Source organism: Sturnus vulgaris, chromosome 17 (assembly GCF_052056855.1).
Source record: "Sturnus vulgaris isolate bStuVul1 chromosome 17, bStuVul1.hap1, whole genome shotgun sequence".
Taxonomy (NCBI): Eukaryota; Metazoa; Chordata; class Aves; order Passeriformes; family Sturnidae; genus Sturnus; species Sturnus vulgaris.
The window spans coordinates 3,577,768-3,599,628 of NC_142259.1; the positions used below are offsets into that span (position 1 = coordinate 3,577,768).

General features: G+C 38.2%; 1 protein-coding gene across 2 annotated transcripts in view; it reads left to right on the forward strand.

Annotated features, from left to right (window-relative positions):
• The window catches only part of GNAS (GNAS complex locus), a 128,592-nt gene that overhangs the window by 59,913 nt on the left and 46,818 nt on the right, over window positions 1-21,861 (forward strand). The window lies entirely within an intron of this gene.

Consider the following 21,861-nt stretch of genomic DNA (forward strand, 5'->3'; position numbering starts at 1 on the left):
TGCTGGCTGTATTCTCCACAGGGCTATTGAATAAATCATTGTGTTCACTTCTCTTTTTAGTTAAGGCACTAGAAAATAATTATCTCTCCCAGCTGCACCCTTGCAGCCTCCCAGGAGTGGTGGGTGAGCTAATGGAGCAGGCAGAGGTGTGCAGGGTTTTCCTTCTGGGGCTTGGTGCAGTCCCAGGAGATGCTGCATTTAACCTTGAATGGCACCTTCAGAGCTTGCTGCCTCCTTAATCACTGGGGTTTAAAAACTCCCTTCTTGTCTGGAGGTCTGTGTGCACAGAAATGACAGTACAATTATCTATGTAATAGAACTGCTCATATTAATTGGAAAATATTGCAAGGAAATGGGTGTTTGTGAAGTAAATTTCTTCCTTAAGTTTGTAGTAACAAAGAATGGCTTGCTTCAGTCTTGCTTGGTTTTTAATATTTTTTTTTTAATATAGATAAAAATGTGTAGTGGGACACTTAGCACATTAAGCTCAGAGAACTATGTGTAATGCCTGTTTTAACCCTGATAATTTAAATTAAAATAGGCTAGGTAAATTTGGTTTAATGTGGCATTACTATGGAAAAATTAAACTAGTTGGTTTCATGAATTTTAATTTAATTGCACAGTAGTGACTGGCACAGCTTCTTGCATTTTTTTGTTGTTTTTAGCAGGTTAAGACTATTTAAGGTAAATATGAAAACTTAGAGTTATAACAACTATTTTTTTAAAATAAAAAATACAGTAATCCTAAGAACATAGCCATTTACTGAAAAGATTTTATTGAATGTCTTCAGAAATTAGAACGTAATCACAGCACTGCATTATTCATGGAAAAAAACTATAAGCACAATGCAAAGCCTAGGAAAATTATTTTTCCTTTAATTGAGAGAGAAAACTGAAAAGGGAAGGGCTCAGTTAAGCACTTGGGGTTTTCAGGAAAGCTGGGACGATTCAGTCCCAATCTGCCACACAAACCCCAAACCTTGTGCAGGGCAGGCAGAGCAGCACTTTCTGTACTTCCAATATTTTGACAGAACAGTTGCAGAGCTCTGTAAAAAAATTAAGTTTCCTAGTACTTCGTCTCAATGTCTTCTGCAGCAAGCTTGTTACACAACTTTCTGGAAGATTTGCCTTAATGGGGTTGTGTGGGGTTTTTTTTGTTATTAAATTTCTGTGTTGTGGGAAGCTACTGGATTTTAGGCCTGGGTTTTGATGCATTCTAAAATAGATGCCTGGAAATTGGATGCAACCTTTTAATTTTGCTATGTCAAAATGATTAATGTTGTTTCGAAGTAGTTACTCATAGGAACACATTCTGCTTATGCTGAACATTGTAGATAAAAATATGCTCTGTAACTTACACACAGGACACTTGAAAATCTGAAATGTAACTATTTGGTTGCCTGTTAGTTTTCTGAACTGGAACTGTGTCACTCCTAATTTCCCCAAACTCTTGGGAGCTTGGGATGCTCTGTGCTGCCTCTGTGTTTTGCTTTCACTTAATTGGACAGATTTCACTTTATGTAATTGTATCTTATGCAATCAAATGTTTACTTTCCTTATGTTTATCACCGAAGAACTTGGGAACGTTCTGTTACCTAAGTATCTTTTTGACACTGTAAAATACGGGGCAAGAAATGAGTGAAAAAGATTGAGTTTAGTAAAATATTTCTGTATTCTATGCAATTGTAGGGTGTTGGAAAAAACACTTTGCAGTCAAGTAAGCAGCATAATGTCTGATTTTTTTTTTCCTCACAGTTTTATTCATGCTGAATAAATTTTTAAAATGTATTTTTTTCTGGGACAAACTGGAGTCAACCAAGGCCTCTGTTTTCTTAACTGAAATTCATAGGTTCCATTCTGATAATAATTCCAGACAATAAGAAAACAGGAATTTTTTTTTCCACTTAATTTTTAATAATACTGTTTGGGCACAGATGTTTATTTATTTTTTAACTGAATTCAGAAGGAACAGTTATACATAGTTAGATAGAGAAAGTAGAAATATTCTATATATATTATTCCTTACCCAAAGCAAGTATGTTTCCATCCTGGATAATGCTGCAAACAGAAAAGGAAGTTTGGTGTCTGTTAGAAGGGCAAATATTGGGATCAACTCTGAGTGATTCTGTGATATTGTTGTGGAAATAGAATATGGGTATTTTCAATAAACAATGAAGAAAAATCCCAGAGGCTATCCTGTGAGAAACTGGGAAACACCAATTTATATAACTTATTTATAATTATTACTGGGAGAGGTGATCTGATAAGTTGTACTTCAGAAATTCATTTTAGTGCAGCTGAACGTGAGAGAGTCCTGCAGGAGTCAGAGTTTAGATTGTATCTGTGAAACTGGAAAAGGACTCAAAAGTCAATTAGTTAAATTACCTTAGTAAGGTTTGGGATGTTTCTGTGGCAAAAATACAAATGCTGTCTTGGAGTAAAAAAAGGGAAAGTGAAACATGAGTGATAAAGGGGACTTCCAAATCTGATAAGAGTGTTGTTAAAATAGTATATCCCATGCTTGAGCCTTCACTTCATGAAGGATATGGAATTATTGGGAAGAACTTACAAATAAAAGGAAGCCACAGGAGTTGTCCCAGGTCCAGGGAAGGGGTGTCCAGATGTGGTTTCATGGCCATACAGAGGTGGTGGGAAAGACGCCTAAAAACAAGGGCAGGCACGAGACTGACTTCCTTAGCAGCTGAGATACTTTATTTGAAATCATTTGTTAGGAAAGAGGAGCTTCATTTAAGCAATCTGAGGGAGGTAGGGGTTTATTTTTAAACCATATTTCAATCCACCTGAAGATTCAGGAGTGTGTGTGCTCAGGGTGCCACTGTGGCCTTGGGGAGCACAAAGTCTGATGCACGTGCTGCAAATTCTTCCTGTTCCTACCCTGAGCATTATAATGTATTTGCAATTCTGTGTTGGTGTTTGAAGCCTTTTGAAACATTTCAGTTCTGTGTCTGCCCACGGGCATCAGAGAGGTGGGGAAGTGTGGGAGTTGACTTTTGGTTTTGGTTTTTTCCTTTAAAATAATTCTGCTGCTTGTTTTGTCACTGTTTTCACTTCCTCCTGAAGCATTAAAGATTGGGCAGGGTCTAAGGTGACGGCAGAAGATCCTCTTTTGGGTCAGACTGATTGATTCTTTAGTGATGCAGATAAAGTTAGTTGAAGAGCTTGAGATAAGAAACTCTCTCATTAGGGACTGCAAAGCTTGTTTCCATCTTCTCCTGCTCAAGGCTTTCTTGACCTCTTTGGATCATTAGAGCAGATTTTTTGTAAGCAGTTCTCTGTCCTTGCAGGACTCCTCGGTGCTCAATCTTACCTCATTTCAAATTGTGACCTTCAGAAAGAATTGTTCCATTTGAAATTTCATCTCAACACTAAAGCATATGGAGAAGTACAGTGGCTTGTGATACACTGGAAGGCAAACTGAAGTATTCAATTATCCTCTCTGGCCTAAAATTCTTCAAAATACTTGCCAAAAATCTGTGTTTTCTGACAGTTCCAAAGTGCTGTCCCAGGTCAAAGCTCTGGTTCTGAAGTCTGTTCTGTACAGGGAGACGTGTGCCTGACTGGGTTTAGTGCTACTCTGTGATTATGGATCTCTGTACTTTAAAAGAAACAGCAAAATTTCACCTTGGTGTGGGTAATTCAAATCAGTATAGGTAGAGTTTGAGTGCATTAGTGTCTCCTAATGAAACCAAATATAGTTCTCTTCAATTCCATTCATTCTGGACATTATCTCTCCTTCTGATATGTCTCACTAGTTGCCAAGCAACCTCAACAGTAGTTCTGCACATCCAGCAGCATTAAAAAAAAAGTGAGTAGTTGTTGCTGAAAATAAGATGCCTTCTGATGACATGAATGAAGAGAGTTACGAGAGAAGGAAATGGGGAGTGGCAAGTTTGGAGCTGATGTTCTGAAAAAGCTGATAATGTTTAGCACTTAAGTAGTGCTCTTTATTTTCCAAGCACTAATCAAGCAATCGTAAGATTATTAAATAAAGACTATTTTTTTTCCTTTCAGTGAGTGATGCACAATTATGTTTATGCTTCCTAGAGCAGAGGGCAGGATTTAATCCCAAGAGTGAAGGAGTTTAGTATATGTATTTCTTTGACCTGTATTAACTTCCCATGTTGCTGGTTGGGCTGCAGATTATCTGGAGGGTTTGGGAAGATTTTTGTTTGTATGTTTGCTGATACATAGTCAGCACTCTGTATTTATTTCATGCACCTGCAGTGTTTTGGGTTTCATTAAAATATTTATAAACTGCAAGGCCTTCCAAACTAGAAGTATGAAAGACTATGTGTAAGTCCTTTATTACTTGATAATGCTGTAATGCTTATAAAGCAATAAATAGAAGTTACTTTTATATTCTGTCTCCTGTGCAAAATGTGATCTGAGAAGCAAACGACCATAATAAAGGAGATCATAACGGAAGTGAAAGCTGATTTGGGAAAATTATTCTGGTTTTAGGTTATTCAAAAGGAAAACTTTGTATTTCATGTAGACTGGCCAAAGTAACGTTATTGAGGATACACTTAAGTTCGAAAGTATCTGAGTTAACATTGCCATAATTTGAGTTCTTTTTAATTTAGGACATCATTGCTAATGACTGCCTATATAAAAAGGTAATTTGAAATCCTTTAACTAACTCCTAAAAAGCAGTTTAAATTCGAATGTGAAGTTTTTTGCAGCAGGTTCTGACACTGTGAACACTCACTTTCCTGCCTGGAATTACCAAATTGTGTGTCTTGAAGAGACACCAGAGAACTGGGCTGTCCTACAAGGACTGCTGGCCCCAGTCACAGTTCAATCCTTCCCACTCATTTTTTCCCTGAAGATGATGGTCTTAGGAAGATGCTTATTCCATTTCTGAGAGAGGGTAGTCAGGAAGGGATGTGCTGCAAATGTGTCAGAAACGGGGATGTGTCAATTTATACCCAAAGTGGGATGTGTTGTGAGTTACACCCTCTGTGTCTGTGGCACACAGATCCACGTGTTGGACATGCTCCAGTGAGGCTTTTTACACACATTTTTACATGCTCTGTGCTCACACACTGCATCTCCACATGAGTGTTTTGATGCTATTTAGGATAAAAAGAACAAAACAAGGCAGGATTATTCAGGAGACGTTTGCTGTGTGATGCAGATAAACACAAAGAAACGGAGGCTCAGTGTGCAAATCCACAGCTTATCCTTGCAAGGTGGCTTCCTGCTCTCCTGTTCCACAGAGGGAAAGGTGTTTTACAGGCAGAGTGGTGCTTGGAGCTGCTACTAACAGAACATACACATTTTGAATCAGTCTGTGTGTTCACCTGAATCACAGACCCAAAGGAATGCCTTCCTGAGAGGAGCTGGTGCTCCATGTGAATTATTCTCCAGTTGCAATGAATTTAAGTCAGCTGGTTGTCCCTTTTAATGTGAGAACTAGAAACAATTCTAGATCATTCTAGGTTTAAGGATAAATTGAATTAAGGAAGGCATGCAAAAGAACTAAACTTGCAAATGGTTAAAAAGCAAATGAAAAAACATCCCAGTGTACATAGTATTTTTACGACATTCAACTTGTAAGGATTATTTGTGTTGGACTAAAATTTCTTTTGACATTCTGCAGCTAATAGAGGTAATTTAGAGATAGAAAAATAGTCTGTGTGTGTGATGCATATACAAAAATCTGTTTGTAGTGGTGGTATTTTTATCCTCATCTTCTAAGAGAAGACCAGTCCTAGTTCATGCTTTTTTTGTAATGCATAAAATACGTGGATTTTGGCAGCTGCCTCTTGCCTCTAGGCTTGCAAGTAGATTTGTCCATGCAAGATGTGGTAATTACTATATGTGTATATATATATATATGTATATGTGTGTGTGATGTGTTAGTTGCTGCAGCAGTATTGCCATGTAAACTTAGTTGCCCTTTTATATATATATATGTATTCTCTATATATCTAGTTTTAAAAGGGTAAATATTATAAACTGGTTGCTCAGGAGCAGCACACTATAAAAAAAGTAATAAGCACATCAGTAAAAGTGTTGGAGGTAGTAATAAAACTGCACTATAATCCTTCCACCAATTTATTGAACTCCATCTATAGCTATCTATGACAACTGCTGCATATTGTACATTAACCCTTTGTAAGTAGTGTATATACAGTGATAGTATGGCCTCACTGCCTTAAACGTCAGGTTTTCAAGCAGATGTGTCATCTAATTTGATAATACAGTTTGCTTGTTGCTTTTCTCGTTTTATCCATCCTTCAACAAAATAGGACACCCAGTTACTTTGGGTGACATCTTTGTCACAGAAATAAACGTCCTTTTTGCAAAATGAAAGTAAACACATGACTTATTTCAGATTTGTCATCATTGTCTTTAAAAGTAATAATACTGCAAAAGTTGATAAGCCTTTAAACATGGCCATCTCTGCTCCATTGGAACAGACAATTCCTGTGCCCTGTTGGGTGTCCTGGAGTGGTTCTGATTCCCAGAGCCATTTCCATGTGCTGAATGTTCACCAAGACCTGGGCTCTGTAAGCTCAGGAATGCAGCTGCCAAGTTGGGTTTCAGATGTATGATATTGTGAGGTGAAATTATAAAGTGTAAAGCATTATTTCTCATTAAATAGAAGAAGTCAACCTTAATCTAAGGTTTAAATGTTCTAAATTCTCTCTTCCAGAAGATGATAGTTTCTATTTAAAATGTCCTAAAGTTTCCTCAGACTGATGAAGTGTGTTGGAAGTTGAGACTACAGCTTTTTTAATTTGGTTATTTGTTGCCTTGGCACAGGAGTTTCTATAGATCTGGTGAGTGTCCCTGAATTCCAAGAAGATCCTTAAAATGGCAAGCAATTATGTTTGAAGTTTGGATCTCATGATGTCAATACAGATATGTAGTAAAATATTCCAGGGTGTGGTGATACTTAATCATTAATGATTGAGACTTGGGGCACTTCCTGAATATTAATGCTGGATATGAATGTTGATTGCCTACAGTGAAATTATCACCCAGGTACTTTCTTCTCTCCCCTCTTTTTTTATTGATTGCTAATGCAGAAAGGATAAATGCAGAGCTAGGTCAGACAAATATTTGAAATACTCCTGAAGCACAATGCTCAAGACAGGACATTTGCACTACCTTCATACCTTGTGGATTTCAGAATTATCATGTAGTGTGAAAATGGTTTTTGGTGTTTTTTTCCCCTCTAGTGACTTAATCTGTAGTTCCACAGCTCAGGCTGTAAGCTGTCCACCAGGATTCCTTCCCTCAGAATCACTTGGTAGAGTCAGCATTGTCACAAGCTTCTGGTTTCAAATGATGAAGCTGATGTAGATTTTTCTCTAATTGTGTAAGTTTAACTGCCACTAAGGGTAAACTGATACGATGCCACACCTTGGATGTACTTTAATACTTAATCTGGCCCTTAGGAAAGGATTGACTAGCTCATGTCAGTGCAGTGCTTTATAAAAAACTTTCTCATAAAAATGTTTATGGCTAGGTTTACATTAATATTTTTAGAGAAATGTAGCCTTTTGCTGCCAACACCAACTGTTAATAACCTACTAAAATACATAACTTAAACATTTCATGAGTGTGTTTGGAACACACAGCATGTGCTTTGGTTATGTTGTGTTCTATAAGTTTCAGCTCCTCAAAGGCCCCTCTTAATTCCTGCAGAAAAGTACAGGAGGAGGTGCCAGTGCCTGTCATTATGCTGTAGGTACATTGGTGTGCTTATCTGATTTCCAGGTGGTAAATTCGTTGGGCATTTCTGCATATTGTTTGCATATGTTGAAAATACACTCTTGTACCTGGTGGGAATAAATTTGGTTTATGTTTCTGTGAAACTTTCCACAGAGAAAAAGCTTTTTCAATCCTATATGTTAAACATTTGGAAGGAAAGCCTTGTCCCTCTTGTATGACAGTGATTGCTACAGCAGGGTCCATTCTCCCCTTTCTCCTCCCACTAAATGGGAAATATCTTTTTAGCCCATGGCTAAGAAGCAGCTTCTCGTACTTCAATTAAAAAATGTTTTGTGTAGTCTGTTTTATGTATCTGATAAATAATATATTTTAGAATGTTGTAGATACTGATGATTCACCAAATTCTTTTAATCAAATCTGTGGTACTAAGCACACATTTTCTGTAACATAGTGGCATCTGGTCTGCTGAAATTTCTAGGAAGAGGATTTCTAAGAATCAGAGCAACACTCGTTTAGACCAGTGGTTTGTGTAGTCCAGTATTATGTGTCAGAAATGGCACTTGGGGAGGATTAGGGAAAAAGTGTAAGAGATTCACTGTTATTCCTCTTCAAGTTCTGCCACTGCCACTTGAGAAACTCCAAGAAGCAAAATTCATAACAAGTTTTGAATTTAAGTCACGTTGAGTATGTTTGTCTGTTTGTATGTTTTTCTTTTAAAAAGCCTAGTACTTGAATAATCAAAAAACCCCTGATTTTCCTTTTGAAGTTTCAAGTTTTCCTTTGTTTCAAATAGAAGGCAAACCCTGTGAAACAGTTGTTTTGCCTGGTTTAATACATCTGAATTAGCTGAGTGCCACTGAGGTCAGTCAGGTTCAGGTAGAACCAGGCTTGTCAGAGCTTTTGCTGTGGTTTTGTTGAACCCAAGGTAGCAGCTGGTTGGATCAATAATTGTGCCCAAGCATTATTGTTCAAGTAATTTGCAGTGTTACACACTCTCTTGAGATTGTTTTCTTCAGCTGTGTGTAAGTTTCTCATTCAAACAATATTATTTGTATTTAAAGAACCATATGTTGTGAAAGTAATTGGACAATTATGACGAGGTGCTGTATATTCTAACTGATGAGTTAAGTATCAACAAATAATTTCTCACATAACTTTTGGCCTAACATTCTCATTTATTACATACTGTCAGCATGAACTGTGTCTTTTACTTTTTTTTTATCGTTTAGAAATGTCAGGTCAGGGCCAGGACATGATAATTGTGCCATTGTCATAGTTTGATTTAAATTACAACAATATAACTTCCCTTTTATCAGGGGAAATGAAAATAAATGTGCTTATTCAGGTATCATTAATTTCCAATTTTAAGCTCAGTTAAAGGCCATTCTTCTTACAGATTGAGTTCAAATATATGTAGATCTTAAATACAGTAAAGTGAAAGTTTCTTCACGTTGTGGCTTCCAGACTGTTTAACAAGAGCTGTTTGGAACTTTTCCAGTTAACTTTTGTTGCATTAGGGAAGGCTCTAGTTTGGATGCAGAATTTGTTTGTCCAAACCATCCATGAACCATTCTGGTTCTAAATGGTACCTTCCTGCTTAAATAAACTGCCTTGCTACTAAAGGTGGGGTTCCCTGGAGGTCCAGAATCATGGTGGAGTGTGGCTTAAAAGTATTGTTCTCTTACTATGTATTTTAAGTGAGTGGGCATAATGGGTAGTATCTAGGTACAGGAACTGTGTATTGTGTTTTCAGATGAATTTCTACAGCTCTGCTGTATCAAAGGAAGATTTTTTTTTCCTACTTAATCCAGAGCAAAATTATTTCAGAAGTAGCATTACAGAAACTTGTGTTTCTCTCAATGAAGCGACTCCAGCTTTTCTGTAAATAGAGCCCTCGACGTCTAGAAAAAAATAGGTATTTTTGATGTCTTTTAGTTGACAGTATTCTAAAGTCAGGCCAAGAACATCAGGTAGACACTGTTGCCTGAAAGAATATTCCCTGACATTGGTTGAAGAATTTTGCTAATGGGTTTAATGTGGTGCTGACTGTGTCTGTGCTTGGAAGGAAGTGAGGGTATTTTTGTTGTTGTTGCCTGGTAATATTTGATGTTTACTTACAAATACTTTTCTTATATCATCCTCACTTGTGGTAGTGCAAAACCTTTAATAACTGGAAAAGAAATTAAAATACCTTGTGTCATATGAAATGTAATTATAGAAATCAGTGTTGATACTTTAAAGGCAGCTATTGCCTGATACTTACTGATCTCTGGGCCACCAGAGATAATTAGTACCAAAATATCTGAATTTGGGCTTGTTACCAGTGTGGTTGTAGCCTTTGAGACTGATGGGTTTGGTGTCAAGTTGTTTTTGGAGAATTTCTTTACTCACAAATTTGATTCTTTGTGCTTTTGCCTCATTCTTCCGTTTTCCAGTGTTGGCTTTGAAATTCAGCGTGGTTCATGTCTTTAGCATGGCAAGTTGGTGTCAGGGAATCTGTGTGTGAATACACTGGAACTTACTGAGCAGTGAGGAAAGTACAGTAGCAGCCACAATTGCTTTGCTGAGTTTAAAATTTAATTTGGCTGTAATTAGAGACGGCTTTTCTTAAAATCATAATTTATGGATGTGATTTTTCATTCCTGTTACTTTGGAGGACTGAAACAGAGAAAACTTTTTCAGAACATGAAACTGGCCAAAAACACTGGCAATTGCACAAGTAAGGTGCAATGGAAAACTCCTCCTGTAATTTTACAGTTTCAGGAGACATAAGTGTTGTTTGTAAGAATAGGGGATTTGAAAATATTAGAAAACAGATTTTAAAACTTACAGGGGAGTCCATGCTTCCTTGACTTCTTTGTCTAAAACAATAATCACAGAAGTTTCCCGTGAGCTGTGTAGGAAATGTGAATACTTTAGTTGTTCACTTAGCAGATATGAACTTTACCTTTTTCTTTTACATCGAGGGCAGCCTTAACTTGATCTGAATGACCTTTGCTGTAACCAAGCCAATGTTACTGTACCTCAGAGCTTTAGGGTTGGAACGTGCTAATCTAGAGGGGAAAGTTTTGTGTTCCCTTCCAGCGATGTTCCAAGAGGTGCTGGAGCAGCTTTGGTGTCTGCAGAGGGCTCAGCAGCACCAGTGACAGCAGGAGACCTTTCATAAGAAAAAGCAGGTGTGGGTTTAGACCAACAAGCTTTTTACTGCTGAAATCTTTTTTTAGAACGATGCTAAGACTTGTGCAAGATGTTCCCTGCTGGATTCCCTGCGGTGAGTGTTGGTTGGTGCCCACAGCGGAGTTGCTTTGTCCTGGCTGCTCTGAACGCTCCAGCTATGGGGGACATTCTGCCCCCATCTCGTGCCACCTTGAGATTTGGCACGGTCTTGGCTCAGTAAAAATTTAGTAGTAAATTCAGTGGTATGGGAGGTGCAAAATAAATAGCAGTGCAGTCAGGTTACTTGAGACTCTGTATGCAGGAGTTTTGATTTTCTGATCCGAGTGCTCTTTCAGTGGAACTATCACGAAATTTTGTTTTAATTCTCGTCTCGTGTCATAATAATACTTGCTTCTTACTACCTAGATCTTAATAAGCAGTTGTGTGAGAGTGTGGCAGTAACAAACATTTCTAGACACGAGGCAGGGTATTGATCTGTGAAGCTCCGTGTGAGCTGTTATCAGGGCTATCAGAGCTGAATGGTTTATTTCTGGTGGATGTTGGTAGGTTTGCTCTCTTGAGCATTACCTGCTCACTGACACTTGTGCCAGAGGTGAGGGAAGATCAGTTAACAGCGAGTGGGACTCTGGAAATAGTATTTTACAACCAGCCTGAATGGAGGAGAAACTGCTTTGAATTCCAGTTTGGAGCAGAATTGAAGTGTGTCTGTGTTTGAATGTAGAGTAACAGCTCTGATGAGCCAGTGGATTGCTGAAATCTGTGAGAACACACTGGAGCTCTCCAGATAAAGCACATTCCTTGTTTTAAACGTGGTACAATGTGGCAAAAGCACTGGACATATTAATGTGAAATAAAGACAACCTTAGCTGAGTGTTGCGTGTGATGCCAAGGATTTCACTCAGACAAGCACAGTCATGTATTTTTTTTATTTTTTGCAAGCAGGGTCTGTGGTGGTTTTTTGTTTTGGTTTGCTTTTACCTGAAGTGCAGCTTTGACCTCCTGAAGGTTTTTTTTGAGAAAAAAACTTCTGTCATACAAATACTCTGAACTGCCTTTTGCAGACACAGTCATTTTTCCTCCTTTCCCTTCTCAACAAGGATTCCAAGCTTGTGGCTCACACAGTACTGCTGTGATAGATGTGCACAAGTGAAGTAGAAATTCTAGAAGTCAAGGATAAATTCATTTGTTATATAAAAATAACTTTAAAACACTTTTGTGATAACTTACAAAGCTTTTCAAGTTAAAAATTGTCTAAATTATTATTAAGTCTGTGAACAGTAGTAGCCCTGCAAAATTTGTTTCTAGACACACTGTTCAAATAAATTGACAGTTCTGGTAAAAAGTAGAAAGCAACATAGTTTCAAAGCTATTTTTTTTTTCTTTTGAATTGTGTTTAATGGAATTTTTAAGTTCCCTGGTGGTGTACTTCATTTGCCATAAAATCCATCTCATAAGTAGCAGTATATAATTCCTCTGCTGCAGATATCTCAGAATGCATAGTCCTCACAGAAGATACCTGGTGTTGTGTTCTTTCTGCTGCTTGTTCACCAACAAGTAAAAAACCTCAACCAAACAAACAAAAAAACCAAGAAAATAATCTGAAGTGATTTCTCAAATTGTTCCATTCTTCCCTTTCTTAGCAAATTATTCTATGAGACTTGGTCACCTGTTGTGGAACCATATTAAGATAAAACAAGGTGAAGAATTTTCTAGTAGGTGGTTTAGAGATTGAGTAAGTCACTGCTGATTTAGAGAGGCTGTCCTGGCTAGAAATTTGCAGAGCAGGTGTGGGGTTTTGTTTCTTTTTCATGTCATTAATACTGGCTGTATAAAATACTTCAAAGAAATCCTAATTTTACTTAGAGACACATATTTGCAACACCTTATATCTGTACAGAAGAGGCATGTGCACAGCTTTGAATATCAAAAATAAATGTGTGACAGGAGTTACTGCACTGTTAAGCCTGTTGCAATTGGACATGTATGGGACAGGTAAGAAGGGCTGTAATACTGATGTTTGCAATCTGCAACCAGAGGCATCTGATTTAAGAGTATTACTGGTAGCTAAATTTTTGGTGTACTTAACTAAGCTCCTTATTTCAAAGCAAAGTGTGATGGGCAGAGGTGACTCAGAGCTGTCAGAGAAAAAGAAGGGCAAAATAAAAATTTGTAGACATCTTGTACATGAGAACCCTCATCATATTTTATCTTCAAAGGCTGTGGAAGAGCTTACATCTCTGAGTTTACATAAGCATAGCTGAGTTCAATTTATGGTAAATTTTACTTTCAAAGCATTTATAACTTAATTGTTCAGTGGGAGAATGCTGTATTTTCTCCATGGAACATAGGCCATGCAGCATTCTTAAAGGTTCTGGGCGTTCTGGCCCCCATCCATCACAGTACTTAAACCATGAGTAGCCCTATTAAAGTTGATAGAATTACTCATGTGCTTAAAATTAAACATGTGCTTAAGTGCTTTGATGGATTAGAGCCAAAGTTGTCAGCACCTTGCTTTGTTGTGTGCTGTGTTACACCTGCCTCTCCGTGCCCTGGCCTGGGTCTTCAGGGGACACATTTTCAGATTTGCTCATTCCAGTATTTAGCTGCTCTGAGTCCTAAAATTGCAGTTTATGTGCACAGCCATAGTCAATTCGTACAAGTCTGGAAGTATAAATACACAGCTACAACTCTTGAAATCTGTCAGGCCTTGACAGATTTCACAAGATTTTTTTTCAGAGTGTTTCAGAGGAAACTTTATTCTAGGTCTTTACATTGAAACGTGATATCTGTACTGTTTTTCAGAAAACTAGCATTCTACTGAAATTTGTATTTTAATAAAGTGTAAAGTGGAAATCACCATTTAGGTGTGACAGCACTTCCTTAAGAATGACTTCTTAAGAACTTGAGCTTCCAAAAAACAGAGATCAGTAGGGGCTGTTCTAGTTTCTGCTGATAATGCTGAGTCTGTAATACTTTAAGGCATATGAGCAAAGTTGCATATATCTGACAGCTCTTCATCTTTGAAGATAACTGTGGAAATCTTCCTTAATTCAGACTTTGTCCATGGTAAAAATTCTAGGTTTAGCAGCTGTGAAGAAAAGACTTGATTCTGTGAAAGCAGTTCAACACTGCTGTAAGAAAGTGTGGTGAACAAAGCATTTAATGTTAATATTTCTCTGAAATATTAACTTTCAGTGACAACTGCATAGTTTAGTAAACAGCTCCTTTGTTCCTGTCCAAATAGTTCCCCCTGGTTTTTTGGGTCTACATCCCCTGCCTTAACTGCTTTCCTGTTCAGATTGTCATTCAGATCTTAAGAGCTACCAATATTAAATCCTACAGCATTTAGAAAATGTTAAGAGTTTGGGTCATTGAGAGTTTAAGGAAATTTTTTAGATCTACAGAGGGAGAATGGTGAAATACGTTAGATAATTGCCTTTTTTATTTGATTGAGACAAAAAACCTTGCCTTTGTCACTGCTAAAGGCAACCACAATGCAGATCATGCATCTGCAATATCACATGCCAGAAGTGTTTCAGGTGATAACAGAGATCATAACCACTTAAAAAAAAACAAAAACAAGGGATTCTCAGGACCAACCATTTTCCTTTCCACCCGTCTCATCAGTGTCTTCCCCACTGCATTGCATCCTGCTTTGGCTGCTCTGTGTTTACACTTACTTGGCATCCACTGTTCCAGCCATTTTTATTTTAGGGCTTCTTTCCATTTAATATTGGCACTTAGCCAGCTGTGTACTTTTTCAGCTTTAAGTAGCACTGAGGTCATCAGCCATTATAGGAGCTATTCCTCTCATTCTTGTGCACAAACCCCTGAAGAGCTCTGGGATGTGATTGCCTTCTCTTCAAAAGCTTCATACCCAATCCTGGCTGAAGAAGTTACTGGAATGCAGGCATTTGCAAAACAGTTTTAGAGCCAAGGACACTCATCAATTGAAGTTTCAAATGTTGGGCAAAAGTTCTTTGAAAGTGAGAACTAAGGTGAGAGAACAGGAACCCCCCACAAGGCTGCTGTTACCTGCCTGTGTCTGAAAGCAAAGGATGAGGAGATGAGCAGCACAGCAAATGGCCCAGATTTAACAGCAGGTGCTGTTCATCCACGTGTATGCTGTGCCTGGGCACTATCCACTCCCACAATAGTATTTTTTCTGGGCATGCAGAGATCCAGGAGAACCTAGGAGGTTGGTTCTGCTTGAGGGGTGGCTGTACAAACAGCCAGGCTGGAACAGCAGAGGGGACAGACATCCTGAGAGCTGTCTGTGCTGTGTTTCAGTGCTGCTGCACAGTTGGGCAGAAATGTTTAAAAAAATGTGATGGGCAATGGACATTTCCTTTATTCTGTGTTAATAATGGCTACATTCACAATACTTAAATAAATAATTAAAAAGGTCTCTGCTTCCTGACAGCAGTTTGATTGTCTCGAAGTAGTGACTTGTACAAGGCAAGATGATTCAGCAATTTGACTTTGAGTCCTCCCGTTCCTGCCGGTTCTGAGGTGTCCTTCCAGACCAGAATGGAATCACAGCGTCCTCTGAAGACTCTACAGCCTTGTTAATTATTGTATCGAGTGTCTGGAGAGAATGCTAGACTTCTGAGGACACCTTTTAGTGCAATATGCTTTAATTACCTTTACTAAGAGCAAGAAAATGACACCGGTGTGTTCCCCTCTGAATGCCTGGGGAGCTGCAGGCAGGGTTTGCAATTTACAGAGGTGTTTAATTGCACAGCGGGAACTAAAGGGCCTTTGTCAAGCTCGTACATCACAGAGCTCTTTGTGAACAATTCTATTTTCATCCCTTACCTAAACTATTGCTAGTTAATTAGTTGAGGTAAATGGAGCAGGATAAGCAGAGTTATGCTTCTTAATATTGTGTCTGTGATGGTCTCTTTGTGCCACTAACAGGTATAAAGGGACTGTAAACCAGTTAAACTGGTTTTATGTAGGAATTTGCAAAGCTGAAGGGGAGCCTCAAGGTGGCTTAGAGCCAGAATAGCATCTCTGTGCCACATCCACCTGGGCAGGTGCTCTGAGCTGGGTGCCACGTGCCAGAGTCCTGGAACTTCACCAGGAGCAAAGTCTGCCCACAACCAGTCTTTGCATCAGGATATCCATAGAGGCAGAATAAAGTTACCCTTTAACCTTTACACTTTGGGTATCACAGGGAGCAGAGATAAAATAAACCTAAAAATGGAGTTTATTACATTTATATTCAAGAATGCATTTTTTAGAGTTTGAAATAATTTCGTTGTGGTACCATTAACAAGTCACATCTCAGCCCCTAACACTGCAATGTAAATTATGATCAAAAATAACAAGATTTCTGTTTTCACAGAGCAATTAAAAACATTGTGTTTTTTTTAATCAACACTTCAGTAATTCGTGTTTCTTGACTTTTAACTTTGAGAATGGTTCTGTCATTCCATTAATAGAAGGTATCTCACTGTGCTTGTATTTCTTATCATCTGCTCATGTGTTTATGATTACATAGTAAGATGTGCATGTTACTCATGGAGAGAAAATATTGCAGTGTATCAAAACAAGGAGTGGCAAAGCAACTTACAGAGCTTTTCACAATCTTTAAAAGAGAACTTGTGGAAGCCCTTTTTTGGTATTGTCTACGCCATACATGGCATCACATATTGTGTGAGAAAGTGTTTATGCTTCAGGGGATAATTAAACTAAGTTCTCCCAAATAATTTAGGTCACAGTTAGATCTGTCTAACATGATCAATTTTTAACTGTGTCTTTAATTCAAGTATATAATGACAAAATTATTCAGCCTGTTGAGTTTTTCTTTTTTCCAAAAGGTGTTACTTATTTACAAAGAAAGCAAATAGTTTATCCTCATAGCTGTTCTTTTTTCTAATATTATTTCCTCTCACAGATCTCTGGTGGTTGAATCGTACAGGTGTTGATTAATTAATACCTGGAATTTTGGAGAAGTTAAACAAAGAATTTTCAAAGTGAAGTTGGTGTTGGGGTGGAGGATAGGTGGTGTAGGAGGAAGAGTATGGTGGTAGAGAGGGGAGACTGCTCTGCAGGAGGAGTCTCGTGCTTCCAGGGAGATGCTCAGCCCCTGTGTGGTCAGAGTCACCGGCACACACTGACTGTAAAGTGCTTTTTAGGGTGCATTGTGTCAGCTTCCTGTGCCTTGGGTACCATTTCATTTTACCAGGTGCTGACCAAGAACAAAGTGTTAACATGGTTAGAAATCTCTTTCAGCTCCACTGCAGGTGAGGACCCAAGTAAATCCTATTTTTGTTATAAGCTGTACAAAGTTCCTGCTGTGGAGCTGCTGAGAGGCAGCTCCTGCCCCACGGCACTGCAAGGGTTTGTCCTTTTTGGGCTTGAACAGCATAAAACAGAAAATGGCTTTGAAGCTGGCAGAACTACTGAGGTATCTCAGCAGTGTGATATAAAAGGTGTTGAATTTGCAGAAGATACGTAGTGGGTTTTGCAATTGCATTTTTAGTAGTTTTGTCTGTAAAATTGGCACTTTGTCACAGGTGTAAGATGAATTATTTCAGCTTCACTCCGAATACTCTAGGCAACTATTTTTCCCCATTTTCAAGTGCCTCTAACTTGGCCTCTGCCCTCTTTGCTGTTCTAGCTATTGTATTTTGAGGTAATTGCCATGTTCTGTTAGAAATAACCCAGGCTAAAACAAATTTATCTTTTAGTTGAATTGTAAAGGACTGCAGGATTTTTGTCATGTGGATCGGTAGCAAAACCTTAATTGAATTTCCTTGCTCGTGGTCTTGTGTCTGAAGATCTTGACTGCACAGCTCTATTTTTCTGAGGTGGATTGGCAGGTAGTGCTCTTAGTTTCCACAAGGTTCAGCAAATAAATTTTAATGCAGATTTTATGGAATATTTATTAAATCCATCAGCATGTTTCACTGCATCAAAGACACTTTATTTAGATGAATAGGCATGTTTAAATCCCACGTGCCTGTGAAGTGCATGACTGCCTGTCAAAGAAGTGAGTTGTGTTTTAAAACAAAATTGATCTATTAAGTTTTCATTGGCTGTCAGTGTGTAATTGATGGGCTTTTGAAGGTGAGCAGAAGGGGACAGCCCGTGGTTGCTTCCCTGGGCATTCACATTTGGTGGCAATACCTGAAAAAGCAGGGAGATGCACCTGTGTGAAACACAACTATGTCATTTTCTACCATAAAAAGTCAGAGGGAAGTGAATTGCTTTGTAAGGTTTTCATTCTGGCTCTTCCACTTGCAAATTGACTCATTAGCTGCAGTGCCTTGCCTGGGGAAGGGAAGCCTTGCCCTGCTGCAGTTGTTGTGTCAGCAGGTTCAAGAGTCAGCGAAGTTTGAGTGCTTCACAAATCGAGGTAATTTATGCATTCCACCAGTCCCTGAAGGTGATAGAGGCTGGGCTGTTTACAGCCTTGTAAAGGAGACAAAGCCTCTGTCTTAACACTGTGTGACTACATTTTAATATACCCTATTAAAATAGTCTATATATTCTCCAGAGCTGCAGAACTCTCCAAGGTTTCCTAACGTGTGTGCACTGATCAAAAAATTAAAACTTCTTTGCTTTTAGGAATTAGATTAATGGTATAAAGGTGTTCCATCCTCCCTGTCCATCCATCTGTGTCCCCCCTCAATTCTCTATCATGCTTTGTTTTGAGAATTAGTTTCAGCACCCATTTTAAAAATTATTTTTCTACCTGGGAGATGCAGAAGGTTTCAGGGTGAACTGAATCTCTATCCTCTGGAATGTTCTTTTTTCACTTTTAAGTATTTTTTCCAGGTAATGGTAATTTCTATTATCTGTAAAGTAAACCAGAAATGAGCATTAAAATTAAATTAGTTTGCTTTCTGATAATCTGTTTGTTAATGTGTTCTTTGCATAACATTTGATAAAGTCTGAGTAAAAATGTTGCCTTTCTAATAGTAAAGCTCAACCACAGGTGGAGAAGTTCTTTACTAAATACTGATTAGGTTGGTTTTCAAGGAATATTTGAGTTTTCTGACCTTTGATGTCATTCTGATTTAATGTTACTTGAATTAAAATGTCATCTTTTTTTTATAGTACCTAAAATAGACTTTATTAGTTTTCCTGAAAGCTATGTGCAGCTTTTCTTTGGCCCATTTAAATATTGAAAACAGCAGGATTTGAGATTTTTCTTCTAATCCTCAACTAATAGAGTTTAATGCTTTGTTTGGCCTACCTTGCACAGCCTAAGCAAAAGTTTTAAACAAGATTAAAAATATGACCTTATTAACCCATGACATCTAAAGATACAGAACAGGCCTGCAGAGACATCAGTCATTCCTTAGCCAGGAGAGCATTGGTGCCATTCCCAAACTACTCAGGATGTTCCAGAGGAAAACATTTTGGCAGCCCAGCTTTTTTTTCTGTTGTAATTTTGTGCCAGCACCTATGAATAAGAAATTAAAAAGGAAAGAATCTAAGTTGAATATTCAGTCTTTGTGGTTGTGGAAAATAAAAGTTTGAGTATTTCTGGAAATTTGAGGTGCAACCTGAGTTTCTAAAAAGAACAATTTGGCAGAGCAATGGGATGTTGCTTTTGTGTGCTTCACCTCATTAGTCCCTGAGTAAAGTGAATGTCACTTTTTTGGGGGTTTTTTTTGGTGAGAAGTTAGAGTTGTTTGTAAGCTACTGTTGGATGGGTGATTGAAGAACATGCTGATTTCCAGAAGAATAAAGTGTCTCATTGTCATGGAAAGTTTATGTTAGTAAACATTACAAAACACAAAATGCTGTGATACATTCACTGCTGTGTAATAGGATTCCTTGTTTACTGGGCAGGCTATAGGGCCATGGCAACAACACCAGAAATAGGAACTATGAATATCCTTGTTGTAAAGATGATGATGGTTATCAAGCACTTTGTTAATTGCTGCAGGTTAATATTTCTCCATATTCATTATCACTTAGTAGTGAGAGGATCAGCCAGGAGGTGTAAATGTGGAAGTTTGACTGAAATCTTTAATTAAAATAGTGAGGTTTATTGTATGGCATGGAAGATCAGGTCAATGTGCATCTCACTGATGCTTTGAGACAATTAATAGCAAGTGTTCCAGGGAAGAGAGAATAATGAGAGTTTGCTTATAAACAATTCAAACTCCCTAAACTCCTCTTTTTTTAGTGATATTCCAAACCAAAGCAAAATTACTGCCAATTCCTTAAAAATACTGGTACCTTGCTTGGCCTTTTGGTCTTAACAGGTCTGAATCTGGATACATGTTCATTAAGTTCCAGATGCAGCTGAAATTTGGAGGCAGAATAAAAGCCAGACGAATTGCTTACACTGTCATTGATAAACACTTCCTGCTTTCATACCATTATTTACATCTTTTTAATAATTAAACATGATTTTTAAAAACTGAAAGAGGATGATGGTTTTGCAACCATATGTGCAGTGCTGAAAAACAGAGTATTTGTGCACCCTAAGTTTTGGTTGTGGAATGGAGAGTTTGTCAAGACCTGGAGCAATAGAAAGCATTGCAGTTAGGAAGGAAGAGAGAGAAAAGCCCTCAGTTTTTCCTCTCTTATCCTATCTAATCGATTTTCCTTAATTTGGTGCTTTTGGTCTTTCTTGGCTCACTGCCTTGTTCTCATCAGCACTGCCAAATCGCTGAAGCAAAAAACTGATAATCTTCAGGAGTAAGGTGGTCTGTAGGTGGGTAAAGAAGTCTAGGAAAATATCAAATTTTCATCTGATTATTGATCATTCCATTCTCTCTCTGCATCAAGCTTCAGTGGCCTTCCTGTCCCTGCCCCAAACTTCTGAGGACACGTGGCCAGTGAGGAGCTGCTGTTTCGGGATAATCACATTTGTGTTTGTTGCTGTGCTGCTGATTCAGAGCCCTTCCCTGCACAGCAGAGTCATCCTGAACACGAGATTTGGTGCTGCTGGAAGGGCAGCAGTGGCATTGCAGCCGTGCTGTCACAGCTGGGGAATGTCCAAGCACATCCTCCACACCTCTGGCTAACAGGCAGGATAACGTGGTGGTGTTTTCCTTGACCCTGCCCTTTATAAAAGTTGCATTAATTTTTCATTTGATAGCTGAAATTCCCACCACTCCTGGATGTCTGTGTCTGCCTTATTATTGAAGTAGTACTTTTTTTTTTTCCTCTGCTGTTCTTCTGCATTCTTGATTAGTGACTGTGCTTTCGGTTTCATTTTGGTTTTTGACTGTGAGTAATTATAGAAAGGAAAAAGTGATAAAAAGCATTTGCAATATGCTTACTGAATTAACTACATAAAATGAGGTTTTCAAGCTGAAAGTGTGAGTTGCTGTCTTTAAAAGGGTAAAAAAGGAAATGCTGTTGGTATTTCACAGTCTCTGGGACACTGTGCTGGAAAATGTTAGTTTTCAAAATGAAAAAAAAAATTAAATGTTGATATAAATATTCCATAATCAAAGAGTCCTGCAAAAGCAGTTCACTGATGATTAAAAGGTCACTTAGTTTAGCTGGCTTTTTTTAGTAATGACATGGCTAACTTGGTTTACCTCAAAGTAGTGATTTTATGCTGTGTACAGTAAGAAATCAATAACGTGAAAAATTTTATCATAGTGCTTTACAATTAAGTTCCAGTTTACAGGCTGGTAGTACTTTTAGAGTGCTAATTCCTGGTTCTACCAAATGTTTGATCATGCATTTCATTTGATTGCACTATTTTTGCATTGAAATTAACTGTTGTAAGATTTGACACAAAATGCAGTACAAAGGAGCAGAGGCAAGGGTTTGCACTGTCCTGCTCCAGCCTGTTGGGCTTGTGAATGTGACTGCAGTTAATCCCAAATGACAGTGCTCATTCTGAGTGGTTTTCCAGTTCCTCCTCTGCCTGTAGTCAAGAGGTAATTTTATATACTTGGATTGACCCTTTACTGTTCATGTTTCACATCCAGACTGTTTGATTGTCTTGTGTCAGGTTGAGTTCTCTGCTCTAGCTTGTTCTGCTAAGGC